At 34.9% G+C, this 14,594-nt stretch overlaps 1 pseudogene; it reads left to right on the top strand.

The window, feature by feature from the left end:
- The window catches only part of LOC109050621, an 81,606-nt pseudogene extending 81,161 nt beyond the window's left edge, over positions 1–445 (top strand).
- Positions 446–14,594: the final 14,149 nt, after the last annotated feature.

The raw sequence follows: 14,594 nt of genomic DNA, 5'->3' as shown, positions 1-14,594 counted from the left end.
AAATATCTTCTTTTGTGTTCCACACAAGAAAGAAACTCATACGAGTCTGGAACAACTTGAGGGCGAGTAAATGACAGAATTTTAATTGTTGAGTGAACTGTCCCTTTAAATGTGTCTGTCTCTCTCAGGGCCAGCGGGTCAGTGACGGGGAGGGCCGTGCTCAGCACTGTGGTCAGCTGCGGTCCCGTGGGTGCCCTGTTGACCCGTCCCGTCATCCTCACTCTCCACCACTGCGCACACGCCCACTCTGACGACTGGCAAATCATCCTCAAGAGCCACACGCAGCAGGACCAATGGGAGGTGAGGAATTTGAATATGGCTGATCGGGACAGCCAGTGGCTGAATGAAAGCGTGTCAGCGAGAGGAATCAGGTCAGGGAAACTCTGGAGATGAGCCGCTCCATTTCAATAAACTACTTATCCTGCAGAGAGAGGGAAACATGACTGGAAAATAAATGTAACTATCAGTGAAGGCAGGATAAGGGTAAATTGGCCTGCTGTGCATGGCAGGGTTCTACAAATAGACAACACAAAATTCAATTATTACAAGAGTAGAGCGGGAAAAAAGGATGGGGGCGTATTTATAAGGACGAATCTGTTTCCTTTATCAGGGCCAGGATTCCCCTCAGACACACACTCGCATGTGTTGGTGCTTGTGTGTGTGCAGGAGAGACCAAATGTCCTGAAAAACCTGCTTGTGGGGATATATATCTCATAAAGCCTGTCAAAACCATGCCCAGGTCATATTTCACTCCAAAATATAAGGAAGAAATTCTAATGTACTTTTTTCAAGATAATGAACCTATTTTTAGGACTTTTAAAAGTGTTTGCATTTTGATGTTATTTTTTATCATAATTAAGTACAACCTTCACCCAAAAAATTACTGTAACCAAAAAAAATATGAATCATATAATATTTGTATAATTTGATCAGTATTTTTTCATTCAGTATCAATCATAATATCAGTTTTACAATTGCACAAACAAAAATGCATCATTGCACTATTGGTTGTAACTGAATTTTATTTTATTTTAGATTAAAAAAAAGAAACAGGCGGGAATGTATATTAATTTATAATGTCAAAAATGCAAGATGCACAGAATTGGTTTTTAAGAAGTTTAGAAGTTTCCTATATATTTAAATAATTAGTTTCATATAATATAATATTTAATAAAGTAATTAAAAATAATATAAAATAGATTTATAGTTTAAAGTGCAAAATATGGATCTATTTTATTTATTTATAAATAAATGTTTTTCTGTGTTTTTTGTTAGGAAGCACTTTATTCTCTATAGGGGCTAAGAAAACAATTTAATTATAATTTTATTTATTAACAAAAAAGGTATGTGATTTGTAATTAAATAAATAATATAATAATACTAAATTTATATTATTATTATTAGGATTATTGATTTTATTATGATTGTTTATCAGTTTTCTGTGTTTATTCTTTGTTTTTGCTACAGTTATATGGTTTTCGGTAAATCACTGCAAGTTTTAAAATCCTACAAAAATTTCCTTGGAAAAAAAAGTAAAGTTATAAACTTAATAAGATTTATAATAATACTAATTAAGAATAATAAGATTAATAAGGAAAAATGAATAATAATTGAAGGTCCCACAAGAATCTAAATATATATTCAGGTTTGTATTGTGTATTGTATGTGTGTGAGATCGCACAAGTAACCCTGTACCTGCTCGTGATGAGATGGCTCATCTAATAATGTGTGTGTTCTGTGATGCAGGATGTTGGTTCGTGGGTTGGAGAGGAGAAACTATGCACTACGTCCTGGTTACGTTCAAGCTGGGGAGGGGGGCGTGTCTCACATCCTGACCGAGACTCTATGGATCTATTACTGTCTGATTGGCCAGGAGCGCCTGTCCGTCAGCGGCCTAAACGAAGTCAAACTGGCCGTGTATGTTTTGGGTCCATGTTAGTCACAGCTAGTCTAGATTATCACATTCAGAGTATATACTGCCTTTGACGACACGCAGGACACGCTCAAGTGGTGTTTGGTAAACACAACTGGACCAATGGTGGCTTTCAAGGTATATGTTTTAATTCCATGATTCAGTGATTTAATATATATAGCAGTACAACATTTCTTTAGTCATTTAAAAAATCACTAAATATCCAGCAGAATTTTATTATTATTGTTTGATTATTATATTATTATTAGTATCGAAGCTGTATACTGTATGCACACTACATGAGTTTCTGAAAATGTTGTGAAAGTTTTCGCACCAAACTCTTATTTTCAAAAGATAATAAGAGCCATTTGAAAATGACTATATGATGCTGAGTGAGCTATATGTGACCCGGGAGGCACAAACTAAGCAGTCTTAAGTCGCTGGGGTATATTTTTACAAATAGCCAAAAATACATTGTATGTCTCAAAATTTTCCATTTTCTTTTATGCCAAAATCATTAGGATATTAAGTTATCTTCATGTTCCATGAAGATATTTTGTAATTTCCTACTGTGTAAATATATTCAAAAGTTATTTTTGATTAGGTAATATGCATTGCACGAGGCTTCATTTAGACAAATTTAAAGGCGATTTTCTCAATATTTTTCGATTTTTTTTGTACACGCTCAGGATTCCAAGATTTTCAAATAGTTTGTATCTCAGCCAAATATTTGTCCTATCCTAACAAAAAAGTAACCATCACATCTGAAAGGAAAACGCTTATTATTTAGCTTTTTCAGATTATGTATAACATCTCCGTTTCGAAAAAAAAAAAAAATAAATGACACTTGAGACGGGTTCTGCTGGGTCTCCAGCAGGGTCACCGTATGTTTCTATGTTGTTGTGATTGCATTATAAATGGTTGCAGCACCAGTTTGACTATGGTGTATGAGTTTGTGTGGACAGGAGGTGCTGCAGATAGGGGAAAAAACAGGGAGCGGTGGGAAACTGCTTGCATGAACCAAAGTCTCTGAAACTTCAGTTTTACAGCAAACCACAACAACCTCAGACTGTCAATACATGGAGTTTCAGTCACAGTGGAAGAGCAGAAAAATACTCACCAAATACCAGGTAAAGGACAAAAAAACTCAAAACTATTTGAAGCTGTATATGTTTTGATTCTCTGTCGAGATATTCTAAACGTCAAGGCAAGCATTTTTATTTATAGAGCACATTAAACATGTTATATATACTAGGTTGCTGCACATGGAAAACAGTACATATTGATTTACAATAAGATACAACCAAGACAGAAATCTGAGGAAATGTAATACATAAACCTTGGGTATCAGCGATAGCAAAAGTGCATTTAACACTTTAACCAAGAGTATATGTATTAGTGTATTTTTGTACTATTTTTAAATAAATATTTTGCTTTTAATTTTGTAATTTATATGTCAAATGTAATATAATTTGATATGAACTGATTTTGTATAATTTATTACATATATACAGACTTCAGTATTATATTTGTAATTTATTTGAATATTTTTAATTTAAGGGATTAAAGTAATTTAATATATAATATAAAAATTATTATAAAGTATTTTAAATTACTTTATTATCTTTATATTATTAATTATTATTTAATATATACAAATAACCTCTAATATTAATCTTTTATCATTTTTAATTGTAATATTTTAATTTAAATGAGTAATTTAATTTAAGATTATTTAATATTACTTAATTTTTGTCATATCGTAGTAGTAGTAGTAGTAGTACTATTTATTTTTTTTTATTTTTTTTTTTTTTTTGGTTAAAAATATACAGACTGCAATAATAATATATTAAATAATCTTAACTCATAATAAGTAATTGTAAAGAAACTAATATAATATTCCATTAATAAGCCTAAATTCAGAATACATTCAATTAAAAAAAATTTTAAGACTGTGTCCATTGAGAGGAGCTGTCCTTTCTGCTCAGGTTGTGAGTGGATCGGTGCGTCGGCTGCATTGCTCCTTTGCTCTGGAGCGTCAGAGCGTGAGCGTGTGTGAGCTTGTTGCTGTAAGCTGTGCTCAGACAGGGTGGAGGGAGAAGGTCAAGGATCTTCCAGTCTTACACCACCTGAGCGCGAGGTACAGGGGTAACATGTGACCGTCTCCTGTCCCGCTCTGATGTCTTTAGGTCCTGTGATGTTATCACACACTCGTCTTTAAAACTCTTATGCATCGATTCCTCTTGCAGATGATGAATTCCATCTCTCAATATTTCACAGCTTGTTGCCATGCTTTCCTGAAATAGGGTGACCAACGTGCCCGTACAGCAGGTTCCACACACAAAATACTTGCAAAAATGTCGCCCATTACAGGAACCCGTCTGGATAGAACCTGGATAGACCGGTGAGAGTTATTATTAATTATCAAAAAAAAAAAAAAATGTTATGCTTTCAAAGCCTATTTTCGTGTTAAATTAAAAGTAATAATGTTGTATGTGGCATTTACAACTAAGCGCTGAATAGGGTTTTGTCAGGACGCGCTTTAAAAACAAAAATATAATTTGGAAATCGCATTTGTGAATGCCTGTGAATTTAAAAAACTAGGGACGAAGTTTTGTATGTCTTTGTTTTTTAATTGTTTGTTGGTTCCATCATACTGATATTAATAATTATTAATTAGAATGTTTGTTTGAGGGATGAAACCTGACCTTATTTTAAAAGCATATTTTTAAATAAAGGTAACAAACATCACACTATGAGGAAACCGCAAATAGGAACTATTGCAAAATAGCTACAGATCAACATTATGAATTTACAAAAAAAAAAATAAATATGAGAAAACAATGATGAATCAAACAGTACTTAGCAGATATTTGTCCTTTTTTAAACATATTTTTACATTTTCATTTTCACAAACTGGGTTGTAAAACAAATTACAACCTTGCCAAATATATGTATATGTTTTATACTTTTGGAAAATATAGACTTTAATATAGATTCCTAATTAATGCTTATATTTCTTTTGCATAAAATGAAAAATAATAAAAACCTAATTTAAAGCATAATTAAATGTAAGAGTAATTTCCAAGCACAAAAAAATAGAAGAAGAACTAAAATAAAAATAACTAAATAAAATAAAAGTTACAATACAGTTTGTAATGTCTGTATTCAGCATAATTCAGTTTGTGAAAATTAATATATTAAACACAATTACGAACAGAAAATATAAGCAAAATACTGTCAAATATAAAAACATATCTGGGTTTTATGTTTAGATAATATTTTTGTTATAATGTAACATTGCTTTGAACTGCTGACTATTGACCATGATTACTATTAACTTTTTTCATCGTGTATTTTGGTGAATGGTATTAAAAACACTAGATCAAAAAATCATAAAAAAATCATTTATAAGAAAAAACTTAACATCATCATATAATTATACTAATAGTACAGGGAACCCCAACAAAATTAAAAAAACAAAACCATTCAAAGATGTAATTCACCCCAGTGGTTTTTTTTTTTTTTTTTTTTTTTTTTTTTTTTTGCATTCAAAGGGAGAAAAAACAATCAAGATGGAGATTTCAATTACATTTTGGACCACTCAAAGAGGAAACATATCCCCGGTTTTTCATTTCAGAAAATATGGGAATTGATATCTCGGAGAACTGTGTAATGCTGTATAGTAGCAGCGTCAGTGTTTGTTAAGTACGGGGCTCCCTGCGCTCCATCAACTGTTCTTCGTGCATTTCCCATGCGGTGGGCTCCTGGCGGAAAAAGAGCGCGTTCTGTTTAATCTGTATGAAGGCTTTGAGAAAAGAAGCTTCAGTTACTCATTAACAAATACTCAACGGACGTCTGTTTTCTATACCTCACCCCAACAGAGTTATCATCAAGCCTTCGGGTTTTTCTTTCTCCGGCGCTCCGGCTTAATTCAGTGGTGTCTAATTTAAGCACAGCACAGATTCGTCAACACTATATTCGCTGGGTTGATTGAGGAGGAATTGAGTCCTTCTGGGCTGGGTTGAAAGAGTGTATGACTGATGCTGTTATGGCTTCTTCAGGGAATGTTTTCCAATGCACTTGTAACGTTCAAAAAACAGTTAAAAAAATAGATTGAGTGCATTTATTGATCAGAATGATGACCATTTTGATACCACTTTGTACAATGATGTTAAGTGGAGAGATTCTGTTAGAGCTTTGGTTTTCATCAGACGTTTTGGTCTGTTGTAGCTTTGCACTTAATTTGTTCTTAATTAAATGTCTCAGGAGGAAAAGTAGAAATGAAGGAAGAAGGAAGAAAAAGGAATTAAAAAAGAATTTTAAAAACCCTTGGTTTCAGTAATCCAGTTGTCTTATGTCAATGTGCTTTTCCAGTGGCTCCATCATTAATGAATTTGTTTGTGTGTTATTATACACTACTGTTCAAAAAGTTTGTGGTCAGTATGTATATATATATATATAGTTATATATAGATATATATTATACTACTATATATTAGTATATCACATTTTAGTTTTCATTTTTAGTTTGTGTGTATGTTAGTTGTCCACTGGGCAACATTTTAAAGTTCATAGTAGTTACATTTTATTTAGCACTTTTATTTTTTATTTTAGCTTTATTTTTCAATTAATTTTTTTCATTATTATCACTTTATGTAGGACATTAACACACAACCTGTATTCTGGTGTGGTTTGATAGTGGTGTGATGTGTGGTTGCTAAGGTGTTGAGGTAGGGCGCTAGGATGTTTTGGTTGGTTTTTAAGGTCTGTTACGTTTAAAATGTTGTATTCAAACAATTTCTAAGACTCGGCATACCTTGAAGCTGACAGCTATGGCATTATGACACAGTGCCGCCCTCTATAGGGCCCAGCGGACGTAGGTCGAGCAAGGTCCACAAGCTTAAAGGGAGTACTCCCACCCCAAAACTGAACAATTTGTCAGTATCCACTTCCCCCATGTCGTTCCAAACCCGTAAAAGCTCCGTTCATCCACATCTGATGGCAGATGGAGTATTCTGACAAAGACTTTCATACCTTTTATGGACCTTGACACTGTTATTTACTTGGCAGTCTATGGGGCAGTCACAGGCCTCCCGGTCTGTTCATTCCAAAAATATCTTTTAAATTGTGTTCCGAAGGGACGAACCCAAAAGCATTTACGGGTTTGGAACACGGTCAAACCTGGGGTGTAAGTGATTAAGTGGGACAAAATTTTCATTTTGGGGGTGGAGTATCCGTGAAGCGTCATGGCAGAGCATTAAACAGTCGCACTAGTCTGTGCAGCCCCTGCTTACTGCTTACTTTGAAACAATTTCAGGCATCATTTGAATTTTGTTGTGGAAAATTTATAATATTTCTGCTGGTCATCCAAAATGCAAAGGCAGCTTGTATTTATTTACCTTCCCCCCGCTTCTTGTTCTTATAGCTGTACCAAAAAGCAGAAGGCTTTTATTTGGTGCTGTGCGTCTTTTTACAAAGTTAACTATCCACAGAACGAGTGTTGATTTTGATTAACACACTCCTCCACCCACACCCCACGCACACACACAACACACACCACACACACACACACCACACACACACACACACAACACACCACACACACCACCCCACACACACCACACTACAACACATCACACACATCGTTGAGATTTCAGCTGGGATTTTAATGCATTGGAAATGTCAGTCGATTGATTATTTCGAGAACAGCAGAGTGTATCGTCCAGGCAGTGGAAAGGAGCCCTGATTCAGTGAGCAAAAATACATTTATTTGCTCAAATGCCGTTTAAAGCAGTGGAGTTCTACGGGGGACTGAGAGGCATGATTGCTTTCTTACATATGGGAAGATACATATTGAGCAGCTTTATTAATCATTGACGCACAAGTTTCTAGCACGGACGTGTCACAGTGATCAGTAGAACTATGTGTTGTTGATCTCGGTTTATAATGTTTATTAACCCCTTACAACCTGAAAGCATTTTTTAAGATTTCACGTCTAAGACCCAGTTAAAATTAAAAGTTTATAACTCTACAAAAAAAACAAAAACAAAGTAGCATCAAATTCATGGTCTCATGTAATAGAAAACCTTTTAAATGCAAATAAAAAAATAAAATAACATAAGATGTTGGGGGCTTCTATTGTAACGGACACATGCTGAGGAAAACCTAAGAGAAAAATTATGGGCGAATTGATGTTTGTTATTAATTCACTTGTTTGACATTGTGATGATTATCGCACTAAGGCTTTGAAATCAAACTGTGGGCTTGTTCACAATCATGGAACAACTGCATCTGGGGCCAAACTTTGTGTTGATATTCAAGCAATACAAAGTTTGGCACCTGTGGAAACCCATAGTCACAAGAATCAGGAAAATACTAAACTATGTATGTACAAACGACCAAGTAAATAATTAATTGTTTTGTGTGTGTGTGTGTGTGTGTGTGTGGTGTGTGTGTGTGTGTGTGTCGCTGGTGTGGGTGTGTTTGCTGCAGGAACGTCCAGAGCATCGGACAGTCTCTGATGAGATCCAGGCAGCCAGTTCTTTCCACGGTTTCTACAGTGTCCGAGTGCATTCAGGATCCCGGTCCAGCATCAGAAAGCAACAAGTGCAGCAGGCCTGGACATCCCGACACACACGCGGGGGGAAATGAATAGGACGAATACTGGCACACCACTCAAAAAACCTGGCACCAGGTGACGTGGTACACAACATCAACAATGCACGCAACATGCATTCACACACACAAGCATTTAGTTTCTACTTGAGTTTTGACAGTGATTAGATGCCATAGTGTCTGTAAAATAATGTTATAAAAATCTCGTTCTTCTCACAAAGGCTGCATTTATCAACAAATCAAAAATCCTCAGTAAAACAATGTAAAAAACCAAAATCATAATAATATAATATGATTTAAAAATACTTATTTTTATGGTAATTTATTGTAAAATGTATTGTATTCCTGTGATGTAAAGCTGAATTTTCAGCATCATTACTCCAGTCTTCAGTGTCACATGATCCTTCAGAAAATCGTCTAATATGGGCGTGATTTGCTGGCCTTCAGAAAAACATTATGAATTAAACAATGTTGAAAACCCTTTGGTCCTGTACTATTTGTTGGAAAAACATGGCAAAATTCATGGTATCTGCGGAAGTATAAAGTATAATTAATAAATAATTAACCAAATAGCTACCTAATTTAAATAAATATTATACAAACCTTTTTCTCTTAAGTTTTGACTTTTACTGTCTTAAAATTAATTTTGCTGGAAAAAAGGTTTTAAATGGGGACTGAAAATTGATTTGAACTGTGCAAAGTGTAGCTAGAGCGGAATTTATGCTCATTCTTTATTTTGGACCCTGCAATACATAAGGGGAAAAGATATTATATCATGCTCCTAGGTTTATGTTTGAAATAAAATTAACAAATAAATGCAAAAAATAAATAAAATAAATATACCCATCTACTCCCCCTGCAAAAAAACTGCGGAGTATTGAGTTTTTTTATTTGAAACACTTTTATCTTAATTATAAGATAATATTAACTAATCTAATTAATAATATATATAAAAAGATAATATAATATCATACCCATATAATATAATATAATATAATATAATATAATATAATATAATATAATATAATATAATTCTCATTGATCATAATATAAGTAACTTTCAGCTGTTGTTTATGGTCAGTATTTTTTAATATAAATGCTATACAAAATTAAACAAAGTGTTAAATTCATTAAGTGATGATATGCCCATCCGACTCCCACTTCAAGTTTATAATATAATATTGTGTTATTTAAGTTTCATAATTTTAGTACTTTCTTTTTATTTTTTTATTTTTTAGATAGTTGCCTAGGCAACATTTTTAATTTTAGTAATAATTTTATTTTATTTCAACTTTATTTCAATGAATGGAAATATGTTTAATTGTGGTGCGGGTAATTTTTAACAATATAATATAATATAATATAATGCTCATTGACCATAAAATGTGTAATTTTCAGCTATCATTATTTTGGTCAACATTTTAGCGGATCTGCTGAGACTGCAGTGTAGTGTTTATTTTAAAAGTGATAGAAGAGAAAACTAATCTGCTCTAAAGTATATCTCTCACAGGAGAGTTTAGAGGAGCAATTAACCGGTGGAAAAACAGCAGGCGAGGCTAAAGAGGGGACATTTTCCTTTTGTTCTTTTCGGTCCAGCTTGGAGAGTTGAAGAGAGATATATTCACCCTCTTGAACGTATTAACTTTTCAAAATAGCAGTGGTTTCTGTGTGCCTCCACAATTCACGCAATATTAGAGGAGGAAAAACCCAAAAAAAAGCGAGAGGGACCCCTATGGTTTGAGTTCTTGTTTAGGTGTTACTGCAGGACGGTTAAAGGTACAAGAGATCTCATTTGAAAGCGAGAGAGAGGAGTTTAGGATGGAAGCTCGCTGTTCACCTCCTGAGGACCAACAGGAAGCGAAAGATGTCAGAAGCACGAGAGGGAAGTTTTGAAGTTCACAGGGAACAGCAAGCAGAGAGCTAAAGCGAGGAAGATCCCAAGGGGGTGAAAGATGTTAAAAGTGAATAGTTTCTTCATCAGTCATAGCTTCTCTCATTCACTTTCAAGATTCAAGATTACAGGAGCCTTGATACACACAGGATCGGTATGAACGGCTGCTTGAGTATTACACCATATGATGGTTAACGGTGTGTAACTGTACATATATTTGGCCTTTACATCAGTACCTGTGGGGGGAGAAAATGATGGGAAAACAGCAGAACGTAACGCAAAAAACTCAAAGCACAGACAACCTGTTATTACGGATGCAGCACCATTATTCAGTTGTATCTAGACCAGCTGTGGCTATTGCTATTTTGCCTTATTTTTGTTATTGACTTATTTAATCAAACATAATTGCCATTATTTGTATGTATCCTAGATACTGCGGGAGAAAGACCCCAACCTTAGGGGTTGGGGATAGGGACAAACAAGTCTACAGGAAGCCCACTTACAACTATTGGGTGATGGACAATGCATTCTTGTGTGCACACACACAAACAAGGGAGTGAATTTTGCATGTTGTATTAAGCCTATATGACAATTTCGTGTCATTTTATTGTATTATTCTTATTATTATTATATTATTCTTATATGATTAGTGTATTATGTTATTATTAGTGTGTATTAATCATATCACTTTATTATGGATGGTGCTCTAATTTTATCATATGTAATAATAATTATAATTATAATTGTTTTTTTATTTTCACTGTCATAGTATTATTGCATTGTGCATATGTAATATATTGCCGTTATGGATTTCATTTGTATTATTTCAATATTATTTAAATTTTATTATTTGAAAGGGTAACTCTCAAAAGAAGGCGGGGCAACAGTTAAAACATTTCAAAGTAAAATAGACAGTACGAGGTTGAGAAGTAGAAGGCGGGGCAACAGTTAAAACATTTCAAAGTAAAAGTTCATGCAAACAGATATTAATAGACAAGTTTCAGTCAAATATTTATGGTTATAGCAAAATCCAGTGTTAAAGTAGAGTACAAACAATTATATTTGGAACATTAGAATATTGTATCCAATATGCGGTCACTTCAGCGTATTCATTCCCGGGCTAAAGAACACACTTTTTTAGGGATCACATGCATAGTTATGCCAACAATAAGAGTACAATTACACAACAAACACAATATAAGAAAAATCAGATATAGTTTAAATGTCCTTTGAAATAACATTGAGCACTTGTATTGGTATGCTGGTAATTTTTTAGTAGATCATTAATTATTAAATACATTTACATTTAATCATTTAGCAGAAGCTTTTATGCAAAGCGACTTTACAAATGACGACAATAGAAGCAATCAAAACCAACAAAATAGCAATAAAATTCAAATGCTATGATAAGCCTCAGTTAGCCTAACACAGTACACGTACAGGATTTTCATTTTATTTTTGTTTTTTGTTTTTCGTATAGATAAATATACACACATATCACACACACACACACACACACACACACACATATATATATATATATATATATATATATATATATATATATATATATATTAGGATACACAACACACACAACACAAAAATATTTATACAAAAAGTATTAAAAAAAAAAATAATAATAGTCCTCCGCTTCTACGGATTCTTAATGACTTTTATTTCTACTACATGTAATCTCTTTCTCTTCATCAAACAGCCAGATTTAATGAATGGCTTGACGCAAACCTTATACCAAGGCAGACAAAGATTGCTTTTGGGTAGGCAGCATACATTCTGCAACCTACCCGTGAAATATTCATTTATCTCATGAATTTACTTCATACCTGCAACAAGAAATAAACCAGAGATGATTCTATCAGTGTCAGAAATTAACTTTCCCATTTGGGGCAACTGATTTTTTTTTAACCATTTATACAGAATTTCATATTAGGCCTAAGTATGTATGTCTTAAATGTTGTTAAATTCGTTAAATGTTAATGTTAAATTGGAATACATGTAATATGACAATAGGCTGTTACCAATTAAATCAGTATTAACTTAGATATAGGCCCTATTACCAGTTTAATGCTGATCAGATGGTTGTACATGCATTTACATAGCAATTACAACTGTAAAATGAAATGAGATTAATATTTTATATAACATTTTTAATATAGAAATATGTAATGACAAAATGAAATGATAGGCCTACTTTATGTAAGCAAGATGGTGCCGTCCAGGTCGCTCCGCTTAGATTGTGTTTTTATTTCCTTTTTTACCTACTTTTGCTTTCTCTTTACTACACACATAACCTCTGCACTGATCACTTACGACAAAGGAACACTTTTGGACATTGGATACCGCTTCACTAACCTGGTTTCAGGACACTTTATCCCTCAACCCATCGTGGCCATCTGAGATTCTCCGGAACGCCGAGATGAACAATGGCCACCTGAATAACCACCCGAGGCGACGGATCAAGAAACACCGTGGGAAACGCGCTGGGATCCGCAACAGACTGAGAAAAAGAGCTCACAGTCCTCCTCTGCTGAGCATTCTGCTCGCCAATGTCCAGTCTCTGGAGAATAAGATGGACGATCTTAGAGCCAAGATAAGCTTCCAACGGGACATTAGGGACTGTAACATCCTTTGTTTGTCTGAAACATGGCTCATGCCCTCGGTCCCGGACGCTGCTGTAATGCCGTCTGAAAACTTCTCTGTTTTACGGATGGACAGGACAGCCGAGGCCGGTAAATCCAAAGGTGGTGGAGTGTGTTTTCATGATCAACAAGAAAATGGTGTGACCCCAGGAATATCTCCACACTGTCGTGCTCCTGCTCGCCTCATCTGGAACATTTATCCATTATTTGCTGCCCATTCTATCTGCCCGGGAGTTTTTCATCGATCATCATCACTGCTGTTTGCATCCCCCACCACAAGCAGACACCGGTTTGGCTTTGTCCGAGCTTCACGATGCGCTCAGCGGCAACATCAACAAACATCCTGAAGCTGCTGTTATGTTCCAAGGCTGTGTCCTGAGTCTACTCTCTCTACACTCATGACTGTAGATACACTCTGTGTCTTCCCACAGCTCCACATCTATTATCAAATTTGCTGATGATACTGTGGTTCTGGGTCTCATTCACAACAATAATGAAACCGCATACTTGGATGAGGTAGAGAAATTAACATCATGGTGCCAGGACAATTGTCTCTCTCTGAATGTGAGAAAAACTAAAGAGCTGATTGTGGACTTCAGGAAGAGACAGCAGCAGCCCTATACTCCACTTATGATCAGCGGGACCCCTGTGGAGAGGGTGAGCAACTTCAAGTACCTCGGTGTAAACCTCTCCGAGGACCTGACTTGGACTACCCACATTCAAACACAGGTTAATAAAAGCCAGACAAAGACTGTACCATCTGCGACAGCTGAGGGAATTCAGGGTTTTTCAGCTGCAATCCTGAAAACTTTCTATTCAGGGGCCATAGAAAGTGTATTGACTCTCTGTTGAATCTCAGTGTGGTATGGGAACAGCTCCAGTCAAGACTGCAAAGCCCTGCAGCGAGTTGTGCGCTTAGCTGAGCGCATCTCAGGGTCTGCTCTCCCCTCTCTGCAGGACATCTACCTCAAACGCTGCAAAAGCAGAGCTGTTAAAATAATCAAGGACTCCATTCACCCCAGTAACCATCTTTTCACTTTGCTGCCATCAGGTAAGCGCTTCTGTAGCCTGATGGCAAAAAACCGAGAGACTTAGGAGGAGTTTCTTCCCCCAGGCCATCAGGCTCCTAAACTCAAAACCAGCCTCTTAACATCTTCATGTCTCCACTTAATATTCACTTTATTAGTAAGATATTCATCATTCACTACCTCACATTGACATACTGAAAGTGTCAACCTGTTTGCACATTTGCCTCTTGTACATTCCTGTGTATCTTAATATTTAAGACTACAGTATAATGCACATATGCACATTGCCTCTTGTAAATCCCTGTTATCTTAATATTTAAGACTACAGTTTACTTTTCATGCACATTATTTTCCATATATATTTAATTCTACAGTATACATCTGTTTTTATATTTTGTTCTTATATTTTTATTGTTTACTTTTATTTCATTCTTTCATAGCTATATTTATGTATATTTTCATCTGTGTTGTATTCTTTAATAATTGCAC

This window comes from Cyprinus carpio, chromosome A5 (genome assembly GCF_018340385.1).
Source record: "Cyprinus carpio isolate SPL01 chromosome A5, ASM1834038v1, whole genome shotgun sequence".
Classification (NCBI taxonomy): Eukaryota; Metazoa; Chordata; class Actinopteri; order Cypriniformes; family Cyprinidae; genus Cyprinus; species Cyprinus carpio.
Note: the sequence above shows the minus strand (reverse complement) of the source record. Positions and strands in the feature narration are given on the sequence as shown.